This window comes from Cryptomeria japonica, chromosome 8 (assembly GCF_030272615.1).
Source record: "Cryptomeria japonica chromosome 8, Sugi_1.0, whole genome shotgun sequence".
Taxonomy (NCBI): domain Eukaryota; kingdom Viridiplantae; phylum Streptophyta; class Pinopsida; order Cupressales; family Cupressaceae; genus Cryptomeria; species Cryptomeria japonica.
The window spans coordinates 509,121,281-509,148,751 of NC_081412.1; positions in this window are offsets into that span (position 1 = coordinate 509,121,281).

Consider the following 27,471-nt stretch of genomic DNA (forward strand, 5'->3'; position numbering starts at 1 on the left):
AGATAATCTATTAATAAAGGTGACCACATACGTGACCTAAAAAAATGGAGTGGGGAATGACATGAGGTCACTATGCAAAAACTCAAGATGTGTCAAAGCACATGTGGCCATAACCTTAGGAAAGGGATCTCTATGATGTTTTATAGGGACACAACCTTGAAAAACTCCATCTAAACTAGAGATCTTAGCTAGACCGATCACCAAGTTCTTTGTGCTCATCTGTTGAAGATATCTATAGTTCAAGTGTCCAAAATGTTCATGCCAAAGCTTGCTCATAGAATCTGCATGAGCAATAATGGATGATCCTGATGAAGAATCAAATCCATCAAACTTATACAATGGGATGCATGATCAACTGTTCTGATAGCAATGACCTTATTGGGATCTCGCATCTCTCAAACGATCACTTCTATAGGAGAGAACTCAATGATCATTCCATCAGCATGATTATAAATTTAAAAGATGAAAATGATATTTTGTGAAATATCAAGAATAAGAACATCATCAATTCTACCATCCTACATTTCAATTGAGCTTTTCCTCAAAAATAGAATCCGAGAAGAGTTCCCAACAATAATATGTGAAGTAGGACTCTTAGAAAGAGAATAAAGAAGATACACAGTATGAGTCATGTGATGAGAAGCACTAGAATCAAGAATCCAACTAGAATTGGTATCTAGGATAAATCCTTAGCTAAGAGAGATTTCCCTTTTCCTGAAGAAGAAGAAAACTTACGCATGGCAAGATTATCCTTCCTCATAACTTTCTCAAAACCTCCTAGCCTCATAGAATATTGTGTATCATTTTGGCTGGGCTTTCCACCAAAGGAATAATTCTCCATTTTATTCTTATACTTAGAAGATTATCCTTTGGAGTGAGAAGGTGGAGAAGGAGGTCTAGTTCATTGATCATTCTTCACCTTAGGTATGGATAGAGTCTCACCACCCGAAGATGAATCTATCTTGAGCTTCTTCTTATACTTACCCTTTCCCTTAGGAGATTGATTCATCAAAGCATGGAACTTAGGATGAGCATCCATCTAAATAAACTTGGCATGCTTCCTAGTCAAATGATCACAAAATACCTCAAAATAATGCATCTTATGCTCTTCTCCCATAGCATGCATAGTACAATAGAAGCTAGAGGTAAACGCTTGAAAAGGGCCTCTAAGCTTAGATAGGATCAAGAAAATACTCTCCTTATCTTGTTTTCCATGACCACATCCATTCAACTTAGATAAAATTGACTTAAACTTTATAAAAAAAAATCTTGAATAGAAGGAAATACATTTGGAGTGAGAGTAGTAAGATCAAATTTAAGTTGCAAGATTTAGAATTGGTTGACCTTACCATACAACTTATCAATCTTTTTCCATACATCTTTAGGTGTTGTACACTTAGAAACATGAAACAACAAATTATATGATACATGAAGATCGATGAGACCTTTTTCCTCATCCATTTTATTTCTACGAACACATTTCTCAAATGTCTTAGTAAATTAGGGTTGGTTAGCATCCAACATGATGTTGTTACCAGTTAGGAGGGACCTCAAAGAGATCAATATGGATTGGTAAGAAATAGTAAACACAAAAAAAACACAAAGAAATTATGGAGGGAATGAATGACAAATTTAATTATAACATGAAAACTTATTACAACCAACCTGTAACAATCAGGTTACAGATACTGGCTCACAGGCCTGCTAGAACATTCTCAAAGTACAAAATGGGTCATACTTAGAAACGTGAAACAAAAAATTATCTAACACATGAAGCATGATGAGTCCTTTTGTCTCATCAATTTTGTTTCTATGAACACATTCCTCAAATGGCTTAGTAAATTAGGGTTGGTTAGTGGTGGAGGAGCACCTAGTTTTGAGTCTAGTTTCTACATTTGTGTGTGTTTGTTCATAATTTGGTTTGGAGTGGTGAATAAGAGTCTTCTCTTAGGTCTCTTTATTTTTGTTAGGTTCTTTGGTAGGTTGAATGTCCTTAGGACAATGCATTTGCTAAATTTTGGCTTGTAAGCTCTTATAAGCCTAAAATGGTAAAATCTTGCATTTTGATGAAAAATGCATTGATTAGCCTTTTTTGGAACTAGAACATGTCAATTTAATGGTTTTTAATCATTTTAGATGGTTTGGAGGAGAAAATTAAGCATGTAAGGAAAAAATGCACTTTTTGGGAAAAATTGTCAAAGTTGCTTGACAACTTTTTGCAACGTTGAGCAATTTTTTTGCATTTTTGTTTTAATGGTTGGTTAGAGAATCGATGAGGAGTTATTTAGGCCAAAAATGGAATATTAAATCTTGGAGAATAAATTTAATAAGGTTGTTCAACGCCTGGAATCATTTGGAATACATTTTTAGACCAATTTTGAAGTTTACATTGTATTTTGTCAAGAATTAGAGCAGCAATCCGTACTTAATGGATTGATTTCATTTTTGTACCTTGCTTATTATTTTTTAAATGTTATTTTAGTGCTCAAGAAGAAATTTTATTAGTTTATTTGCAAGTTTGAATTGAGTTTCTCATTTTGGAAGCTCTCGACCTAAGTAAGGGTTTCAGAGGCCCAAAAAATGGTTCCAGCTTGAAGTCCTTTGAGTTATTCTCAAGAAACCTTGGGACTCAAGCCTTGGAAACTTTTTACAGTTTATATAGATTTTATTTTCCTTTGGAGGTTGAGCATCATTTCCTAGGAGACCTTAGTCATAGCATGACTAGGAAATGAATGAGATTATGCAAGTGTTTGTAGGAATGAGCAAGGTTGGAGTTCCAAAATGTTTGGGATGATTAATTGATATGTGGAAGAATATATGTGTGAATTTGGAGGCATGGAATATCAAGGAAGACACCTAAACCCTCGAAAAAAACCAAAGCAAGCCTAAAATCACCTAAAACAAGCATTTCTCGAGTTCCGTACCAGTATGGTCAGACTCAGATTCCTAAAATTAGTAGTTGGAAAGTAATTACAAAAGGGTATCCTGATACAAAAAGTGTTTGTGTGGGTCTTTGGAGAAATTGGGAGAAAATCCACAAAAACCGGTTAAGTATGGCTAATTGGGGTTCTAGGGCTACTAGGCCTAGAAAGTAGGAAAAGGAAGGAGTGATGGGGAAAAGAATGAAACCATCACTCAAAACCAATTGATTGACTTTGGAAAACATCACAAAAACCTGTTGTAACCTCTGCAAGCACTTGTTAGGAATTTTAGAGTGTAAGGTTAGATTTACCCCGGTGAATCTCAACCATACTTGAAGAACTAGTGAGCACACCTAGATTGGGAGTACTCCTAGAGAGATTAGGTATCTAAATTTTTTAGAAGACAATATGAAAAAAGAATGAAGCCCACTAGGATAACATCTGATTGCCCTGAAACAAGGAATTAGCTCTTTTTGAGCACTCCTAGAGAGATTAGTTTTGGAGCTTAGAGATGTGGGAAAGATGGGACAATAGAGTGGACATCCCTTGGACATGGCCCAATCAATGCAAGAGGTTCATGAGCATGTTAGGACAACCCTATTGGACACTACTCAAAAGATCAAAGATAAGGTGGATGAGAAAAGGAAAGATATCCAATTTATTGTTGTTGATATGGTGATGGTTCTTTTGAACAAGGAAAAACTTCTGAAAGGTTTCCCTAGTAATCTTCAAATGAGGAGAGTAGGTCCTTGCAAAGTTTTGGCCAAGTATGGCAACAATGAATACAAGGTAGACTTACTCGGTTATATGGCTTTGTCACCAATTTTCAATTTAGCAGATTTGGTGTAGTATAAGGGCACACTTCCAATAGAAGATAGTAGAGTTTCAGAAGTCTCTCAAGCACTCTCAAACTTTCCCTTACCAGCTACACCCATTCCACAAACCGAGAAGGTGTTAGATTCAAGAATTTTAAGAAAAACAAGGCATACCACCTACATGGAGCACTTGGTCAAGTGGTAGCACCTTCCCGCCTCAAAGTCTATCTGGATACCTAAGGAAAACTTCTCTAAGCATGCAGTTCCATTTTCTTTCCTGCCTCAAGGAGTCACTTGACTTATTTTCTTTGGGGGAGTACGGTGCAGGAGCACCTAGTTTTGAGTCCAGTTTCTACATTTGGGTGTGTTTTTTCATAGTTTGGTTTGGATTGGTGAATAAGAGTCTTCTCTTATGTCTCTTTATGTTTTTGTAGTGCTTTTGTAGGTTGAATGTCCTTAGGACAATGCATTTGCTCAATTTTGGCTTGTAAGCCCTTGTAAGCCTAAAATGGTAAAATCTTGCATTTTGATGAAAAATGCCCTGACTAGCCTTGTTTAGAATTGGGACATGTCAATGTAATGGTTTTTAGTCATCCTAGATGGTTTGGAGGACAAAATTAAGCATGTAAGGCCAAAATGCACTTTTTGGAAAAAATTGTCAAAGTTGCTTGGCAACTTTTTGCAACATTGAGCAATTTTTTTGCATTTTTGTGCAAAGGGTTGGTTAGGGAAGTGATAAGGAGTTAGTTAGGACAAAAATGGCATATAAAATCATGGATAATCAATGTAATAATGTTGTTCAATGTCTGGAATCGATTGTAATACATTTTGATACCAATTTTGAAGTTTACATTGAATTTTGTCAAGAATTAGAGTAGCAATCCATACTTAATGGATTGATTGCATTTTTGTAGATTTCTTATTATTTTTTAAATGTTCTTTTAGTGTTAAAGAAGAAATTTGATTATTTTATTTGCAATTTTGAATTGAGTTTCTCATTTATATAAGCTCCCGGCCTGAGTAAGGGTTTGAGAGGCCTAGACACGGTTCTAGCTTGAAGTCCTTTGAGTTCTTCTCAATAAACCTTGGGAATAGACCCATAGAACCTTTGTACAATGTATATATATTTTATTTTCCTTTGGAGGTCATTGAAAGGCCAATGAGCATCATTTCTTAGGTGAGCTCAGTCACAACCCGATTAGGAAATGATTGAGATTATGCAAGTGTTTGCAGGAATGAGAAAGGTTGGAGTTACATAATGTTTGGGATGATTAAGTGATGTGTGGTAGAATATATGTGTGAATTTGGAGGCATTTTAGATCAAGGAAGACACCTAAACCTTGGAAAAAGACCAAACCAAGCCTAAAATCACCTAAAACAAGCATTTCTCGGGTTTCGTACCTATACAGTCAGACCGAGATTCCTAAATTCAAAAGTTGGAATGTAATTCCAAAAGGGTATCCTGATCCATAAATATTTTGTGTGGGTCTTTGGATAAATTGGGAGAAAATCCACAAAGACCACTTAGGTAGGGCTAATTGGGGCTCTAGGGCTACTAGGTCTAGAAAGTAGGAAAAGGAAGGAGCGATGGGGAAAATAATGAAAACCTCACTCAAAACCAATTTATTGACTCTGGAAAAAATCACAAACACCTGTTCTAACCTCTGCAAGCACTTGTTAGGAGTTTTAGAGTGTAAGGTTGGATTTACCTTGGTGAATCTCAACCATGCTTGAGCAACCAGTGAGCACAACTAGATTTAAAGCACTCCTAGAGAGCTTAAGTATCTAAATTGTTCAGAAGACAATATGAACAACACATGAAACCCACTAGGATAACATCTGATAGCCCTGAAATAAGGAATTAGCTCTCTTTGAGTAACTTCCCCATCAGTTAGCATCCAACAACTACCAAAGACCTCAAGATTATTATAATTGCAACATATTGAGTTTCCATGCGTGATAGTTGTGTAGGGTGAAAAATTCAATCCTAGGGTCCAACATGTTGTACATGGGTATACAATGGACTAAAATGCAAGATACGGACCCCCTCAAGAACATATACAAATTAATTCATAGCATACTTTTCCAAGAAACAATAGCTAGACAATGAGAAAATTAAAGATAGTAAATCTATCATACAATGGCAAAATTTTCAAAAAAAGGCTTATTCATAGCATACTTTGTTGAAGCATCTTCCTAAGGACTTCCTATGCAAAATTTATGTGAGTTAAAAAAAAGGGCCTATTTTAGGTACTTTTTTAATCAAAGCAAGCTCGTTATTGATCCATGTGACCAAGAAAGCATGGTAGAAAAAATGCCATAAAAAAATTTCATGGTGGGGAAAGCACCATATCACTACTCTAGATGGATGTGCATAATGAACATGCATGTTGGGGAAGTTCCATGTCACAACTAGAATCCATGTGAGCAGGACACACCATATGTCCATGAAATTACTAGATATGATAAGTATGAGAGGACAAGATTGAGCCTCATTAAGGAGTCATTAGACACACTAAGCATGAGAGGACCAGATTGAGCCACAAAGTAATAGTAATACCTCATTATTGATACATGTGACCACCAAAGTACCATGGTAGAAAAAAGGCATAAAAAAATTTCATGGTGAGAAAAGCACCACATCACTAGTTTAGATGGAAGTGCATAATGAACATGCATGTTTGGGAGGTGCCATGTCACCATTAGAATCCACATGAGCAAGCTACATGATATGTCTATCAAATTATTAGATATGCTAAGAATGAGAGGACACAATTGAGCCTCATAAAGGAGTCACCATACATGCTAAGCATGAGAGGACAATATTGAGCCACAAAGTAACAATGAATTTGGGTTGGTCAACATTAAACAACTACCAAAGACATTGATATTGGAACAATTTTGATGAGATTCCATGCGTGATTATTGTGCAGGGTTAGCAATTGAATCCTAGGGTCTGACCTATTGTTGAAGGGTACACAAAAGTCTAATATGCAACATACACTCTACCAAGAATAGATACAAACGAATTTTACAATTCCCAAACACTAACATTTCAAATAAACAACAGAGACAACTATAAAATTCAAACTAGTAAATATATCATACAATGACAAAATATTCAAAAATAACCTTATTCATAGAATACTTTGTCAAAGATACTTCTCTATAATTTCTTATTTGTTGAAAAAGGAATCCATATGCAAAATTTACATAAGTTGAAAAAAGACCGATTTTAGGCATTTTCAATATCAAATCTTGTCATTGATCCATGTGACCACCAAAATAGCGTGACAAAAAAATGTGACCACTAGAGAAACATGGCCAAAAAAATGCTATAAAAACATGAATCTTAGGACGAGCATCCATCTGAATCAACTTGCCATTTTCCCTAGTCAAATGATCACAAAACACCTCAAAAAAAGGCATCTTATGATCTTTTTCCATATCATCCATAGGAGAATAGAAAGTGGAGGAAAAAAATTAAAAAGGAACTCTAAGCTTAGATAGGATCAATTAAATACTCTCCTTATCTTGTTCTTTTGTGACCACATCCTTTCAACTCAGACAAAATTGACTTCTGTGCAAGAAAATATTGAATAGAGGGAAATACATCTGGAGTGAGAGAAGTAGGATCAGCTTCAAGTTGCAAGATCTAGAATTGGTTGACCTTACCATACCACTTAGTAAGCTTTTTCCATACCTATTTAGGTGTTGTACACTTAGCAATGTGAAACAACAAATTATCTTATACATGAAGACCAATGAGTCATTTTGCCTCATCCATTTTGTTTCTATGAATACATTGGTCAAATAGCATAGTAAATTAGGGTTGGTTAGGATCCAACAACTACCAAATACCTCAAGATTATAATAATTGCAACATATTGAGTTTCCATGCATGATAGTTGTGTGGGGTGACAAATTCAATCCTACGGTCTAACATATTGTACAAGGGTACATAAAGGACTAATATGCAAGATACACCCCTCCTCAAGAACATATACTAACTGACTTTACAATTTTCAAAAACTAACTTTTCCAAGAAACAAAAGCTAGACAACTAGAAAATTCAAGATAGTAAATCTACCATACAATGGAATGTTTTTTGAAAAATGCCTTATTCATAGTGTACTTTGTCGAAGTGTCTTCCTTGAGAAGGACTCCTTATGTAAAAGTTATGCGAGTTCAAAAAAGCCTTATTTTATGCATTGTTGGAATCAAAGAAAGATCGTCATTAATCCATGTGACCAAGAAAGAAGCATGGCAGAAACAATTATTGGTAGTGGGCTTGCATCCCTCGTAGGGATTCACCACATGGTTTAACAACATCCTATATATTCTATCAGTCTAGCGGTTGTATTAGGCATTGATAGGTCATTCTTTTGGTGCAACAACAACCCTAGCTTTTAACAAGTGGTATCAGAGCTTGGCCATATATTTGAATCACGTAGGCTATGATGAGTGACATTAGGAGGGAGATTTTTGGTAGTGGGCCACCATCCCTTGTGGGGATTCACAACATGGTTTTACAACCTCTTATGGATTCTATAAGTCTAGTGGGTATATCAGGCATTGATAGATCAATATTTTGGTGTAACGACAACCCTAGCTTCTAACAAGAAATTATTGGAATCCAAGATTACTGAGAGGCGGGTGAATCATTGTTCTATTAGAATGATCAATTTTAACCTTATTAAAATATGCATTCACCAACCGGTATACCAGTACATATAAGATTGAAAGAAGTAAAGAAACCAACAAGCCAATCACACAAACCAATACTATAACATAGAGAATTATACATGGAAAACCTCAGAGAGGAGAAGCCACAGTGATATTTATGATCCACAATATCAATCCGCTGGCTAAATGAAAAGATATTACAAAATATAGGGGCTTGCACTTGGAGGAAGACTTATAGCCTAGAGCCCACTGCTCAATAACACAAAGGAGCCTCACTGACTACATACAAATCCAAACTAAAATCCAGATAAATGATTGAACTGCAATGATAGCATCTTATATTCCTGAAAATAGTTTTGGTTAATCTCTGTCTAACTGGTTTGAAGCCCTTACCAGAATATCCTCTTACATGAATATCCTCACATACATGATTCCTCTCATATATTTTGCATCTCTACTACATTCCATAATATTACATATCCATATCCTTACCTATTATAAAATGATCTAATAAATTGACCTATATACCCCTTTACAATACATCATGCCTTATGTTGGCTTACAAAGATAATTACAATATGAATATACATGTCAGCTCAATTACATAAATACATGAAAACCAAAATCAATTTCTGATGCTGGATCTCCCAAAATGATGTCGACCTCCAATACCGATAACTTGAATGTGAACCATGTTGATCTGCAATGTTGGTACCCAAAGAATTCCTTCCAACCGATGAAGATACCTATCGGTGTCGGTGAAGTGTCTGCCAATAATCAACCAAACTAAAATATGAAGTTGCAACACATTTCCATCAATGAAAACATATTGAAACCAATAAATTGAGTGTCAATTGCTAATAATCTCCCCATTTGGAATTGATGGCAAGACTCATGTGAAAATTGATAGTGGTTTCCATCTGTTAGTTTCATCCCGAGGATGCTCCCCCTGAGCTGAATATCCATCTGAGATCATGATAAATATAAAATACAGAATACCTCTATATCTCTCGATGCCAAGAATATATTTTTCACCTATACTCCCCCTTTGACATCAATGCCAGAAAAATACCAAAAATGAGGACAAAGAATGAAAGATTGTACAAAGAATATCCTAGAATACCTTACCAAAGCTGAATATACTTAAATATTTTTGGATGGGTTTTCTCCAAAATATTTATATAGGTATCCCGTCCTGATTTGAGTGTGCTAGAAATAGATACAATTCTATTTAGCATAGGGGCATATGACTCTTTCTCATTAAGTTTTGCCAGTGTGGGCTTACCAACCAAATCTATACACTCATTATGTACACTTAATGAATCCAACTAAGGACTTACCAATCCTCTAAGACCTCTATCTCTCCTTATAATTTTATCTTTATCCCTCTCAAGAGCTAAAACTTGAGCTTCGAAAACCAAAATTTGACCATCAATAGATGTAGTCAATGAATCTGAATTGTCAAAAGATTTGACTATACCCACAATCTCCTCTTGAGTATCCTTAATTTTTTAATCTAAATTGGCTGAAAGTAAACCTATGTTACAACATACTTCATAGATATTAGTATACTTCCTTAATGCATTATCAATCAACTTCATCTTATCATTAATCTCCTTCCTCTCCGACTCAATCATCTAATCAAAAGTTTCTTTCTTGGCCTGTGAAAACCTTTCCAATGCTTGCTAGTTTGATATTTATTGTAAAGAATGAAAGTCCTTTGAAATGTGTTCTATAATTACTTTAAGCTTATCAAATGGGCTTACTTCTTTGTCGAATTTGCACTACAGGACAAGTCTATATAATTCTCTCATTGATTGATCAATGAATCCTTTGTCCATAGATCCTTCCTTCATCATTTTATGTGCAACCATCATCATGAGCATAGTAGAACTCATCTCAATAATGCTTTTATGTTCTACCTATGAGGTGTCAATTGACAACAATGATGGGATCACTACTAGTTCCCTGTCGGATTCCCCTTTCTTCTCCTCTGATGGTTTAGCTTTTTTAGCTTCCTCACTTGCACCAGTGGCTTCGCCACTTGGTGGAGTAACAATAACTACTAGTTCCTCCTTATCGATTGGGTCTCCAACCTCTACGTTCTGATCCAGAGGTATATTGTCCTCAACATTAGTAACTTGTACACTCTCTGAATCTGCTGGTATAGCTACATTTGTCAGTATTGTCTTTGTGTTATGTACATTAGATTCTACTAGGGGCTTAATATCCAATATCTTAATATTTTTCAAAATTGTAGATGTTGTGTCCATTATACTTTTACCTTTTCTTTCAACCAAGATGTAGTATTTGTTTTATCCTTCGGTGAAGTATGAAAACCAGGGTTTACTGCAAAGAATTGAACCCATACCTTGTGGGTCTCCTTGAATATCTCATTTACCCTACCTTAAGACTTACTATTCTGTGTTTGTTGTGAAATATATTTCTATCTGCAACCTCAAGTATCCTGTCCAACTCTTTCAGAGTAATAGCTGCACACATAGATAACAACTCTTGAATCTTTATATGCTTGTCCTTATCCATTGCTGATAATCTTCTAGCATCTAATTTGTCATATAATTGTGCTAGTATTTGATTATCAATTTTTAACAAGGCTTTCTTATATATATCCAAATATAATAAAATTGCTTCCTCTACTTCTCTTTGTTCACCATCATCCAAATGCTCATAATAAAATTGTACATTCTTCAACATACCATCTTTAGTTATTTCATCTAATAATTCTGCACAAGTCTTAGGTGGAATAACAGTTACATTACTGGTGATAAGTGCCAGATTAGTGTCATCCATATTCTTCCTTCTTCTAGTACCAGATGGGGCAAAAGGTGTTTTTTTTGGAGCTCGTTTCTGTGCCATTATCTTGAATGTAACTTTCCTAACTAGTTGCTTCTTTGCTTCCACCTTAGTTTATTTAGTTTTCTTCTTTAATACTCTCTTGAATGCTAAGGGCATCTCATCATTAGATCCAGATTCTGATGGAGTAGGCTCAATAATAATTTCTGGTTCTTTTCTTTTCTTTCTTTTTCTAGAATAGAAACAATTAATGCCTTGATGTCCTATGATACTTGTTCCATAAACTTGCTTGACTTGCCCTATTTCTTCTCCCTCTTCTTCCTGTTAAACTCAGTTTCAACCTCTTCCTTCTTCTGCTTAGTTGTACCAAAGGTTTTTATAGTTTCATCAATAGGTGTATCAATTAGAAATTTAGCATAAGCATTTGAATTTGTGCATCGACTTCATAACCCATCTCTTCAATCCAAATCTTCAAGGGTTTGACTGCCTCCATCAAAGTTTCATCTTTCTTGACCATGAAGCATATCTCGGTTGAGTATTTCTCAACAATGCGCTTTGGAACCCTCTCCCTGGAATTCATAGCTTTCTAGAATGCCTATTTCAATTCATCTTGTAACTTCAAGATCTTCATCCTTTCAACATCATAATCTTCAAGTGCAACTTCAAGTTGCTGCTCCAAACTCATATCTATGGATTTTGGATTCAGGATCACCCTCAAGCTATTAAACTTCCTCTAAGGTACAAGGTTTTGATACCAATTGTTGGAATCCAAGAACATTGAGGGGGAGGCGGGGGGTGAATCAGTGTTCTACCAGAATGATCAATTTTAACCTTATTAAAACTTGCATTCACCAACCAGTATACTAGTACATATAAGATTGAAAGAAGTAAAACAAGCAACAAGAAAATCACACAAATGAATACCATAAAATAGATAATTAAACATGGAAAACCTCAAAGAGGAAAAACTACAGTGGGATTTGTGACCCACAATATCAATGCACTGGCCATATGAAAATATATTACAAAATATAGGGGTCTACACTTGTAAGAAGCTTATAGCCTAGAGCACACTGCTCAATAAAAAAAAGAGCCTCACTAACTACATACAAATCCAGACTATAATTCGAATAAATGATTGAACTAAATGATAGCATCTTATATGCCTAAAAATAGTTCTGGTTAAGCTCTGTCTATTCTGTTAGGAAACCCTTACCGGAATATCCTATTACATGAATATCCTCATATACATGATTTCTCTCATATATTTCGCATCTCCATAATATTACATATCCATATCCTTGCCTATTACAAAATGATATAATCAACTAACCTGTATACCCCTTTAAAATTTATCATGCCTTATGTCAGCTTACAAAGATAATTACAATATGAATATACATGTCATCTCAATTATATAAATACATGAATATAAAAATCAATTTCTGATCTTGGATCTCCCAAAATGACGTCGGTCACTAATAGCAATAACTTGAATGTGAACCATGTCGGCCTCCAATGTTGGTACCCAAATAATTCCTTCCAACCGATAAAGATACCTACCCATGTCGGTGTCGGTGAAGTAACTGTTGGTAATCAACCAAACAAAAATATAAAGTCGGGACACGTTTCCATCAATGACAACATATTCAAACCAATCAATTGAGTGTCAATTGCCAACAAAAATGGCATAAAAAAATTTCATGGTGGGGTAAGCAGCACATCACCACTCTAGATGGAAGTGCATAGTGAACATGCATGTTGGGGAAGTAGCAAGTCACTGCTTGAATCCATGTGAGAAGGCAACACCATATATCCATGAAATTACTAGATATGCTAAGCATGAAAGGACAAGATTGATTCTCATAAAGGATTCACCAGACATGCTAAGCATGAGAAGACAAGATTGAGCAATGAAGTAATAGTGCTAGCTCATTATTGATCCATGTGACCACCAAAGAAACATGGTGGAAAAAATGGCATAAAAGCATTTCATGGTGTGGAAAGCACCACATCACCACTTTAGATGGAATTTCATAGTGAACATGCATGTTGGGGAGGTTCCATGTCACCACTAGAATCCACATGAGAAAGCCACACCATATGTCCATCAAATTACTAGACATGCTAAGCATGAGAGGATAAGATTGAGCCTCATAAAGGAGTCACCAGACACACTAACATGAGAGGACAATATTTAGCCACAAAGTAATAATGAATTTATGTTGGTCAAAGTCCAACAACTGCCAAAGATATTGATATTGGAATGATTTTGATGAGATTCCATGCGTGATAGTTGTGTCGGGTAATCAATCTAATCCTAGTGTTAGACATGTTGTACAAGGGTACACAAAAGTCTAATATGCCAGATACACTCTCCCAAGAACAAATTCAAACTGATTTTACAATCCCCAAAAACTAAATTTGTCAATATACAACAGAGACAACTGGCAAATTTGAACTAGCAAATCTATCATACAATGGCAAAATATTCAAAAATAACCTTATTCATAGAATAATCCATCAAAGCTACTTCTCGATAATATCTTGTTTGTTGAAAAAGGACTCCATAAGAAAATTTATATAAGATAAAAAATAGACCGATTTTAGGCACTTTCAAAATCAAACCTTGTTATTGATCCATGTGACCACCAAAACAACATGATGGAAAAAATGTGACCACCAAAGCAACATGGCCAAAAAAATCCTATAAAAACATGACTCTTAGGATGAGCATCCATCTGAATCAACTTGGCATGCTCCCTAGTCAAATGATCACAAAACACCTAAAAAGAAGGCATCTTGTGATCTTCTCCCATAGAATCCATAGTAGAATAGAAATTAGAGGCAAACACTTGAAAAGGACCTCTAAGATTAAATAGGATCAAGAAAATACTCTCCTTATCTTGTATTTCATGACCACATCCTTTCAACTCAGACGAAATTGACCTAAAATGTGCAAGAAAATATTTAATAGAGAGAAATACATCTAGAGTGAGAGAAGTAAGATTAGCTTCAAGTTGCAAGATCTGGAATTGGTTGACCTTACCATACAACATAGCAAGCTTTTCCCATACCTCTTTAGGTGTTGTAGACATAGCAATTTGACACAACAAATTATTTGACATGAAGATTGATGAGTCCTTTTTCCTCATCCATTTTATTTCTATGAACACATTACCTAAATGGATTAGTAAAATAGAGTTGGCTAGCATCCAACAATTAACAAAGACCTCAATATTATAATAATTGCAACATATTGAGTTTCCATGCATGATAGTTGTGTGGGGTAAAAAATTCAAATCCTATGGTCCAACATATTGTACAAGGGTACACAAAGGACTAATATGAAAGATACACACCCCCTCAAGAACATATACAAACTAATTTTGTAATTCACCAATACTAAATTTTCCAAGAAAGAACAACTAGACAACTAGAAAATTCAAGATAGTAAATCTATCATACAATGGCAAATTTTTTTTAAAATGCCTTGTTCATAGCATACTTTATCGAAGCATCTTCCTGACAAGTATTCCCTATCCAAAATTTATGCGAGTTTAAAAAAAGGCCTACTTTGGGTACTTTTAGAGTCAAAGCAAGCTTGTCATTGATCCATGTGATGAACAAAGAAGCATGGCAAAAAAAAAGCCATAAAAAAATTTCATGGTGGGAAAATTACCACATCACTACTCTATATGGAAGTGCTCAATGAACATGCATGTTGTAGTGGTTTCATCTCACCTCTATAATCAACATGAGAAGTCCACACCATATGTCCATTAATTTACTAGATATGCTAAGTATGAGAGGACAAGATTGAGCCTCAGAAAGGAGCCACTAGACATGCTAAGCAAGAGAGGACAAGATTGAGCCATGAAGTAATAGTTCTATCTTATTATTGATCCATGTGGCCACCAAAGTAGAATGGTGGAAAAAATGGCATAAAAACATTTCATGGTGGGGAAAGGACCATATCACCACTTTAGACAGAAGTGCATAGTAAAGATGCATTTGCGAAGGTGCCATGTCATGGCTAGAATCCATGTGACCAAGCCACCCCATATGTCCATCAGATTACTACACATGCTAAGCTTGAGAAGACAAGATTTAGCCTCAGAGAGAAATCACTAGACATGCTAGGCATGAGAGGATAATATTGAGCCACAAAGTAAGAATGAATTTGGGATGGTCAACATCCAACAACTACCAAAGACATCAGTATTGGAAAAATTGTGATGAGATTCCATGTGTGATAGTTGTGTGGGGTGAGAAATTCAATCCAAGGGTATGATATGCTGTACAAGCTACACAAAAGTTTAATATTCAAGATTCACTTCCCCAAGACTAGATACAAACTGATTTTAGAATTCCCAAATACTTACTTTGTTAATAAACAACAGAGACAACTAGAAAATTCAAACTAGTAAATCTATCATACAATGGAAAAATATTTAAAAATTACCTTATTCATAGCATACTCTGTCAATGTACTTCTCGATAATATCTTATTTTCTTATAAAAGACAACATATGCAAAAGTTACACAAGTTAAAAAAAAGAACTATTTTAGGCACTTCCAAAATCAAAGCTTGTCATTGATCCATGTGACCAGCAAAATAGCATGACAAAAAAATGTGACCACCAAAGAAACATGGCTGAAAAAATTCCATAAAAACATGACCCTTGGGATGATCATCCATCTGAATCGACTTGGCATGCTCCCTAGTCAAATAATCATAAAACACCTCAAAAGAAGGCATCTTATGGTCTTCTCACATAACATCCATAGTAGAATAGAAGGTAGAGGAAAACACTTGAAAAGGACCTCTAAGCTTAGATGGGATCAAGAAAATAATCTCCCTATCTTATTTTCCATGACCACATCCTTTCAAATCAGACAAAATTGACTTACACTATGCAATAAATTATTGAATAGAAGGAAATACATCTGGAGTGGGAGAAGTAAGATCAACATCAAGTTGCAAGATCTGGAATTGGTTGACCTTACCATACAACTTATCCAGCTTTTTCCATACCTATTTAGGTGTTGTACACTTAGCAACATGAAACAACAAATTATCTAACACATGAAGAGCAATGGTAATTTTTTCGCATCCATTTTGTTTCTACAAACGCATTGCTCGAATGTCTTTGTAAATTAGGGTCAGTTAGTATCTAACATGATGCAGTCACTAGTTAGGAGGGATCTCAAAGAGATCAATCTGGACCGGTCAGCAAGAAAAAACAAAATGGAAACACAAATATATGATGGAGGTAACATGTACGACAGATTGAATTATAACATGAAAATTGATTACGACCAACCGGTAACAACCAGGTTACAGATACTGACTCACAGGCTTTCTAAAACATGCTCAAAGTATAGAATAAGTCACAACCATGAGCTCAAATCTAAGGATCAATCTTCTATGTTCTAACTTCAACCTTCTATACATTCTAATGCTCAATTACAATGATTTATATGATCCAAATGGATCTGGTCAACCCAAAGTGGATCAAAACCCAAAGAATAAGATGTACCATGTAAAACTAACAAGGTCGGCCTTTGCCAAAGAAATCCCCCTATAAAATATAAAGGATGAAGATTAGATCATGGGAAAAGGTCAACCACACTCTAAGGAAAATTGAAATCAATGCTTAGGGCAGGCAACCGGTAACAAGAAACTATCAACCAGTAATAATAAATAGTCTTGGAAACTGGTAGTGATATCTTGTCAGAAAATGATCCAAATGCTCTACAATTTGGGAATAAGGTAAATGGTCAAGCATTCAAGAAAAATCCAACTCCACAGGTTTCGGTGAGCCAAATCTAGAACACACAAAAAGAAATGTTGAAACTGTAAACATAAAGTAAAAGAGAAAGGAAATATTTTTGGTTGATGCAAGATTGCCATGAACCAGGCATGCTACTGCATTAGACATATAGGGTTGTTATAAAAGCGAGTCACTCACTTTGTTGGGGTCAGTGGAAAACCAAGGTGGTCTACCTCTGCCTAAGGGACCCAAGATGAATCTTCAACTAGTATGCCCTTCCACTTCACAAGATATTCCATATACTGACTACTTCAAGTACTATGCTCAACCATACTATCCAAAATGTCTTCAATCTGATCTGGTTCCTTCCAACGAAACTATTTATCCAAGTCTTCTATACTATCTTCACTAAATTTTGGTTCCTGATACTAATGTAGGTCTGCAATATTGGATATAGGTAATATGTTAAAATCATCTCATAACTCCACTTCATGTGCATTTTTGGAATTGAATTTCCTCAAGATCTTATAGGGTCTAAACTTCTTCATCTGCAACTTGTTATAGGTTCCAACCAAGAATCTCTCTTTTCTTAGATACACCATCACTTCATTACTATTTTTAAATTCCTAATGTCTCCTCTTCTCATCTACCCCATCTTTATACTTTTTATTGATGTCCTCCAAATGTTGCTAAGCTTGAATATGCATGGCTACCACATGATCTACAAATTCTTCAACTTCTAAACTTCTCCAGTCTCCACTATTGATATCTCTTAATTTTGATATACCTCTGGTATGAACTTTCGCATGAACTCTGGTAACAATCTCAAAAGGTGTTCTTTCGATACTTTGATTTACTGAATTATTGTAGCAAAACTCTGCTTGTACTAAAATGAAATCCAAACTTCAAGTTTTGTCTCCAACTAAACATCTCCGTAAATTTCCTAAGCTTCGGTTAACTACTTTTATCTATCCATCAGTTTGTGGATGAAAAGTACAACTAAATTCCAAATCTATCATCTTCTTCCAAAGTGTTTTCCAAAAATAACCAACAAACTTAGTGTCTCTATCTAAAACTGTGCTCTTACGTAATCCATGCAATCTCACTACTTCCTTGAAAAATATGTCTACTACATGTAATGCATTTGATGCCTTCTTACAATGTATGAAATGAGCCATCTTCGAGAACCTATCAACTATCACAAATATAGAATTATTTCCTCTTGGTATTTTAGGCAATCCAAGTATAAAATCCATGCTTATATCCTCCCAAGGTCTTACCGGTACTATCAAAGCTTTATAAAATCCCACATTCTGACTACTACCCTTTGCAACTTGACAAACTCTACAACTTTGCACATATATCCTAACATCCTTATGAATTTGGGGCCAAAAGTAATGCTCACTCACCAATGATACTATTTTGTCAATACCAAAGTGTCCAACTAATCCTCCACTATGTTTCTCCTTTATCAAATTCTCCCTCATAGAACTCTTAGGTATATACAACTAAATTCCTCTGAATAACATCCCATCCTAAATGAAATATTCCAACCACTTACTCCTATCTACCATAACCGGGTCTCTACATGGTTTCCAAGGTTCTCCAAAATCTGGGTCATCATCATAAAAGGTCTTCAACTCTTCAAATCCTAATAATGTCACTCTCATCTCTGTCAGGAAATTCTTTCTCCTACTCAATGCACCAGCAAATTTTTTAGATTTCCCATATCTATGCTTCAACAGAAAGGTGTAACTCTACAAAAATTCTACCCATCTCATATGTCTTTGATTCAACTTATTCTGACTTTTCAAATACTACAAAGCTTGATGATCTTCATACAAAACAAACTCCTTAGGGAACAAGTAATGTCTCCACTTCTTCAAGGCTCAAACTATGACTCAAGGCTTCTCCTATTGATGTTCCACTTGTGTCACAATCCACTTCAAAAACTTTATTGAAATTTGGTAAAGCCAACACAGGCTACTTAGTAACTCTTTGCTTCAATAGTTTAAAACTTTTGTTTTCTTTGGTAGTCCACTTGAATTCCTTCTGATCTCTTCTCATGGTATTTGTCATAGCATTACAAACTGAACTAAATTTTTTGATGAACTTCCGGTGGATACTATCCAATCCATGAAATGATCTTACATCACAAATTTTTTCTTGTGTAGGCCACTCAACAATTTCTTTTCCTTTCTGAGTGTCCATCTTAAAACCATCCTTAGATATCACAAATCCTAAATAGACTAACTCATCTTTCATGAAAGTACACTTCTTAAGATTTATCAGTAAATTTTCTTCTCTCAACTGCTACAAAACTTATCTCAAATGCAACAAATGCTCCTCTTTTGTCTTACTGAAAGTCAGAATGTCATCCAAATATACAATAACAAAAATTACCCAATAATTTCTTCAATACCTCTTTCATCATCCTCATGAAAGCACTCGGTGGATTAGTTAACCCAAAAGGCATCACCAACCATTCTTACAATCCTTCATTTGTCTTGAATGTTGTCTTCCACTTATATCCTTCTTTGATCCTAATCTTATGATATCAACACTTCAAATCTATCTTTATAAAGCATTTGGATCCACTCAAATAATCCATTATGTCATCCATCCTAGGTAAATGAAACTGGTATTTCCTTGTGATCTTGTTTATTGTTCTGGACTCAATATACATTCTCCATTCTCCATTCTTCTTAGCTGCCAATACTGTTGGTACTGCACAAGGGCTCAAAATTTCTCGATCAAACCTTTCTTCAACAGCTCATGAACTTATCTATTCAGTTTTTATTTCTCTGATCAAGCATATATCTATTCCTTCTACTTGTGACAAGGATAACCATATAAAATATTTGGATGATTGGAAATGTGAGTTTGGCCAAGTGGTTCCAAATATTCTTTCACATGTGCAAGAGGAGAATGAAATTGGTGTCCCAAGCATGAGGTCTTCACTGGCTAGGCAATATTATATAACATGCATTCATATTGAGGGGTTTAATATAAAAAAAAAAGGTACAATATATTGCCTCTCAGTAAAAATAGAGGGGTTTTTAGTTTGAGCTATGGAAAAATACAATATTCAGCAAAAATAGGGAGCTTTTAATTGAGGCTATGTATTGGGATGGGAAGACCAAAAAGGAGTTTAGGGAAATCTTTGTATAAACTAGACTAATTATTTAGTATGCCATGAACGCACATTATATAACCTAGGTTCACTAAGTGAAGCCCTTGTGGTCCCAAGTTTCAATCTGATCCTTGATAGAATAGTGGCATTGGATAATGGATATACAAGATTTACTCTTGAGGTGTGGAGCATAATGGATAAAAAATGGAAGGACCATTTTTTGAATGTCCTTGTAGTGCAAGTATACAAGTGGATAAGTGACTAGAACATTTATCAACGAAATAACTTGTAGCTAAATAAATCAAAGGGATAATGGAGTGCAATAATAGATGGTGAACATAGAAGCACACTCCAAATTTCAATAGAACCTTGCTAGGACAAAAGTTCATGGGTTTCTACTCAAATTATGAAGATAAGGAGTTATGTTCATTTTCATGGACTTTCTCTCTATCTTAGTTATTTTTTATTATGTGAAATTTTTTAGTTGTACCCAATTGAAATTATAGATATATTATGTTAGCTTTTAAAATGAAGAGTCATGTCCTTTCTTTTTAGGTGGGGTAACTAAACATATTCTTTTATAATTGTTTGAGCTTGTTGCTTCTCCCATTTTGTATATAAGGGAGAAATCAAGACCATGTAAAGGGTTGGAAAATATTTAGAAGAACACATACAGTTATCTATAATACATTTCTTGTAGTGGCAATAATATAATGCAAGAACCTAGTGTTTGAATTCTAATTTCAATTGTTTGTGGTAAAATTGATAAATGTTATTTTCTTGTCTCCAAGTATATTTTTTTCTTGTTGCATAAATTAGTAAAGTAGTCTTATTTTGTGTGGTTTATTTGATTGGTTTCTACAAGGTATAATTAAATCCATTTGAATAAGTCATAGTAACCTAAAAGTATCTCTTGGATTGAAAAATAAGAACCCGATAACATACATTATAACATGTTTATGCAAGGAATTAACCATTAAAGTGTCAAACAACTTGAGATAAAAGAAAGGATCACTCTTTTGAGACAGATAAAGGAAAGGGACAAGCTCTTTGTGCTGCTACAAGTCATGATTTAGGGAGATGGCTTCTAGATTCAGGGGCTTCTCATCACATGGCATCTTCACAGTCTATGTTTTCTACATTTAAGCCTTGCCACATGCAATATATTTTGATGGGAAATCATACATACATGGATGTGACTGGGAAAGGATCTATTAACATTGGGGATAACTCCTTCAATGATGTGTTGTGTGTACCCGATTTGACAAACAATCTTCTTTCCATCTATCAAGTCACACATGGGGCAACTAGGAAAACTATGGAGTTCACACCTAATTTAGTTATCATTAGAGACTTGGAGAGTGGAGCTATCATTGTGACTGGGGTGGTTGATCATGCATCTCAGTTGTACTCTTTTTCACATTTTGGTCCTATTGATGAGGTTGATTCTTCCTATGTTGATGATTCAGATTTTGAGGAGAACTTTGGGCACTTGAACTTGGGGATTCTTACATGTGAGCCCATTCTAGAGCCTTCCATTTCATCTCCTTATCTTTATATCACACCACCTATTGCACTTGATGATGCAACTAGTACAACAATTTTTCCTTCTTGTGATTCAGTGCAACATGATATTTCATGTCTTCCAGCTTCAGTTTCATGGTATGCCTACTTGACAGACATTGCAGGCTTGTTTGTGGAGTCCCACATTGCAGATTTGGGAGACATCATTGATGACATTCATCTTCTCTTTGATGCAGATTATCCTTCTTTGATTGTTGTGAGGGATCACTCTGACCCTCTTGTGCATTCTCTACATGATCAATCTTTAGAGGTTGACATGATTGTAGATACTTTTGTCCAGCAGTTGGAGGAGGTCTCTTTATCTTTTGAGGAGACATGTGAGTCTTTGGACATTGTTCTATATTCATCTCTACTAGATCTTAGAGTGCCTTTTTCAGCAATGTGGTGCAATTTGCCACCTTTGGAGGGGTTAACTTTCAACATCGACATGAGGACACTTGAGTAGTTTTCAGAGATTCCTTTCATCATGAGTATTTTTCCTACATCTTCCCTTCATGGTTGGGGAGACTTTTTAGATCGACATTTGGTTTTGTTTCTTCCTAAGGGGAGGAATGCGATTCGATGTTCGTGGAGTATTTTCTTCATTCATCATCGAGTTTCTACCATTGGAGCAGATTCCACATTTAGGGGGGATACTTAGCTTCTCTTCTTCTCTCATATGGGGGGACTTTTTCCTCACATGGGGTTTTCTTCCTCACATACTTCTATGAGAGTTCTTTGTATATGGTTTTCATCTCTCTTTTGAGGGAGGGTTTTTTCCCATTGGGTTTTTCTCTCTTTCCATGCTTTGTGAGATATTTCATTGCATTGGTTTGCATGCATTTGCAATTTTATATAGGTACCTAACATGGCCTAGTAGTCGGGACCCATCTTGCATTGCTTAGTTGCATTGTAGACTTAAGTGCATTCCCCTAAGTTGCACTTAAGGGGGGATGTTGGTGTAAATAATTCTTCATCTTGGATATTATTACACCTTACTTAAGTTTACTTAGGAAATACATTTCATAGTAGTTTGGGTATGAGCCACTTGGGTGTTTGTGCCACATTGGGATAGTGTGTGTAGGAGAATTTCCACCTTTTGTGAACTTATTTTGTTGTTACATTCCACATTCAGTGGGTGATCCACCTCATGTGGAATATTATATTGTTTCTCCTACCTACCAACACCTATTTCCTACCTACCCTTATTTCTTATTGAGCCACATGTCATGTTTGTGTGCTCACATATCCATATAGTCTTGCCTATATAAGCAGGCTCATATTCATTGTATGTAATGCTTGATGATCTAGTTGATCAGTATTTTCCTCTTGATAGAATAGAGTTTATTCCTATCATTATTTTGTCTCTCTATTGTATTTTTCATTAAGCCCTTGATCTTGGAAAAATCTCACAGTCCTTAACTTCTACTACAGTTATATTTGCAACGAAAATATAAGCAGAGGGTGATCTTGATTCCATGATTTGAGAAACATACCTTTGAACACTTCTGGTGAAAAACCTCCAACAAATCCTTCCATATTCCGGTGTGATTGCACAAGAAGAAATTTGATTGTCCCTGAAAAGGTTCTAATTGCACTAAGTTGTTGTGAAGTTGCTCGGTAATCGCTCTGAATTCTGGGTGATTCATAATTAATTGTAATCGACCTTTTATCCATCACAAAAACCCTAATCTTCTATCAACATAAATGACTGCTAGTGAAAGATACCAGATCTTACTCTGAATATTTCAATTCTGGGTAATCCTCTCCAATATCTAGAACATCTTCCAAGACCTATTTGAGGGGCATATGCATCATCTTCCATGAAATCTGCCTACCTCTAAGGTATTTGCCTTAGTTACCAGTTGAGCTCACTACCGATGCAAGAGAAGCCTCTTCTATTAGATAGATAACTGAGACATTCCCATCTGATGATTGTTCTTCAGTCTTTCTAACCAATCTTAAGTATGATATTGTTGCATTTCATTGACCTTCTCTTTTCCTTTATCATTTGATCCTCTATTGCCAACTGGTGGATTTTTGTTTCTGTAGAACTTAGCAATATGTCCAAGTTCATTACATGCATAACATATAACATTGTTCTTTTGAATTGCTTTGCTAAAATCAATGAAATTGCCTGACCTGCACTGATTAGCCATATGTCCAAATTTTCCACAAGCATATGATTTTACATTCATTCTACAATCTTCTATCTTATGACCAAATTAACTTCATTTAGAACATTTATCGGGAGGAGAATTAGGGTTCTGATTTGCTATGTTTCTACATTGCCTAGCCATATGTCCAAATTTATTGCAAACACAAAACCTACCATTGAATTTATATGCATTGAATTGCCTTACCGGTGCCTTATGGTTTTGATCTTCATTAGTAATACTGGAACTTTGTTCTTTCTCAAATCCAAGTCCACCGGAATCTCCAATCTTCCTCTATCTCTTTAGTAACTCATCAACTTGTGCAGAGCTGAACTTGATGTTTTCTTTGTACTCACTGGAAGCGGTTAAGTCATCTCTTAGTACTATCATTTGTCTCTCAAGCTCTTTCTCATTACTCTGGGATTGTACCAAATTAGACCTTAATGTCCTATTTTCATGAGTCAACCTATCACATTCTTCAAATTTGTTCTTTAGGGATGCAATAGTATTTTCTTCCTTTTTCTTTCTATCTTCAATCTCTTTAGACATCCTCATAGTCATAGTTTGCATTTCATTCTTCATAACCATGTTCTCCTGACTCAATTTCTAATATTGTTCTTTAAGTGCATTTTCATCATACTGATTTTGCAAAAGTTCTTTCCTCCTAGCTTGAACATATGAAAGTATCTCTTGTAGGACAAGAATGAATTCCTTAGCAGAATTCAACTCATCTTGTAGCTTTAAATTATTCAATCTTTCAACATCATAATCTTCAAGTGCCATCTCAAGTTGCTTCTCCAAAGCCATATTCAATGATTCTAGTTTCAGGATCTTCCTCAAGCTGTTAAAATTCTTCTGAGGCACAAAGCTCTGATACCAATTGTTCGAAACCAATAACAATGAGAGGGCGGGGGGGGGCAGAGGGGGTAAATCAATGTTATACTAGAATACAAGATTTTGATATTAACATAACATTCATATAGCAATTGATATATCGATATAAACAGAATTGAAAGAAGTAAAGCAACCAATAAGTCAAACACATAAAATGAGAAACCTAACAAAAATATTTATACGTGGAAAACCTCTATGAGGAAAAACCATGATAGGATTTGTGACCCATAATATCAATTCACTGGCTATATGAAGAGATGTTACAATATATGATGGGCTTGCACTTGCAGGAAGGCTTACAACCTAGAGCACACTGCTCATCACAATAGGAGCCTCATTGACTACATAACAATCTAGACAACAATCCAGAGAAGTGTGAACTGCTTAGTATAGCATCTCCTATGCCAGAATACTGTTCTGGTCAAAACCCTAAACCACTGTAGCAGAATAACCCTTACAATTAATTCCTCACATACATAATCTCTTTGATGTATTTCACATTACATTATATCCATGTATCCATCCTATCATTCTAATATTACAAAATGATCTAATCAATCTACCCTATATACCTTATACAAATTTATGCCTTATGTCAGCTTACAAGAATATATATAATATAAGATTTATATGTTGGCCATATAACATAAATGAATAAGCATTGAAACAAGTTGTTGATGCCAGGTCCAAGATGTGTCAGCCTCCAATATCGATGACCTTTACTATACCATGTCAACCTGTATTTTTTGGTTACTGAGGAAATATTCTAACCTTTTGGTGTCAGTGTCGGTGCCGGTGCTAGTGTAGAGTCTGTGAAGTGTTTGCTAGTACACCATATGAGCCGGAAACCCAAAATCATGTTGCCATGAATGATAACATAATGAAACCTAACTAGTAGAGTGTAAATTTACAACAAAGCCATTGAGGAAAACCATATTTGCCCAATTGTATACTGACATAGTAATATCCTAACATCTCTTAAGTTGGTCTAATTTATTGGAGGTTATATATTCTATTATAAATATATTTGAAGAGTAATGTCTCTACATTAGTAGATAAACTAGTTTGGATAAAAGAAGTCAAGGTCATTGACTACTGAGTTAGTTCTTGACTTTTCTTGTCTACCGCTTTCACTCATTTGGAAAAATTTCCCATAGAGAATTTGGCATGATAGATACCTCCTCCAGTTGTCAAAGGGCCCATATCAATTCTTCTTATATTAAATTATTCAACTATAATTTCATGTTAACTTTTATCCACTCTAGGATCAATAATCTCCAATATATAACATTTTATTTTAGAATTGATAATCATCCTAGTCATTCATATTACACTTTTAGGTTTGGGAACCTCTCCTAACAATTTGGCTATACTGCTTTTTATTCTTCTTGAGAAACTTTTTTTACCTTGGAAAGAGATGGGGCTACAACTATATATTACAAATACCATTGATTGAAGAACCAATTGTCGTGGCAAGAGGAGGCATAGAAGAAATTGTCTTTGGAGTTTGCAAATTAGAATTATTTGGAAATGAATCTAAAATATTATCCCCTTTTAATTGATAAAAAATGAAGGTCTCCGCATCAACAACATTAAAAAATATGATTAGTGTTTGTTGCATGGATGGTTTTCTCTTATTAGGTAAGATAGGAGTACTACTCTCATAAATGGAAATTAATTTTTGATCACCTCTAGAGAGTTGTTCATTCCTCCAGGCTGTGAAATATATCTTTGAGGGGTCAATTTCACAACTGCATTAGTATTCATTCCCTTTAGAGCTTGGGATGAACTACCTCCCTCTTGTGGTGTCCCCTTTGGTAAAGGAGAACCTACTTGAGATGTTAACTTATTTTACAAACATTTGTACATTTTTTTACAATATATTTGTATTTCTCATCTAAATGTTAGTATTTTCTTATTCCTCAAGCCACTAAAAGGGTGTTATAATAGCATTCTAATATAACTCATCAACCACATGTTAGAATCGTCATCAGTCTATATCTCTCCAAGAATTGGTGCAAATAAGTAAAATGCATCTATCTAGTCCAAAGACAATATCATGAATTTAGTTTTGAGGACTTCTCTTCTTGGACATTGTTGCTGCTAGGATATGTTGTTGTCATTGATGTCAATATATTCATGTGATTTAATGCTCCAGAGGTTGTAGATTGGTTTATTAGGATCATGGTTCGTTTATGGAGTATTTCTAGTAACATTATATCTTTTTGTATTGGTTTTAGTGATCTAGGAACTTAATTAATCATATGATATGATTTAGTTTACAGTTTGGTATTTCCTTTGGTATATTCTAGTGTGATCACATCTCATACTGTTTTGGGATGTTCATGCATATTTTCATTTCAAATGGATCATTATTTGGTGCTCCACAAGTTATCTTTTCTCATGGTAGTTGTTCTTGAATGCCAACTATGGAGATAAAAAACTCCACAAATTATCTTTCCTCATGGTAGTTGTTCTTGAATGCCAACTACAAAGATAGAAAGAGGCTTTTCATTAGTAACATTTTATATCATCAAATCTAAATAATTAAAATGTATAAATTGAACAATCATAAAAAGACTTAGCTGGATCTCCCTCCTGCCAATAAGGGTCATGCAAAGAAACCTCCTCCGAGTGGGACACGCTAGGCTCTTTAGTCTCATAATGTCTTTGTACGATGGGTATGAGACATTGGGGACTGGAATCAAGACC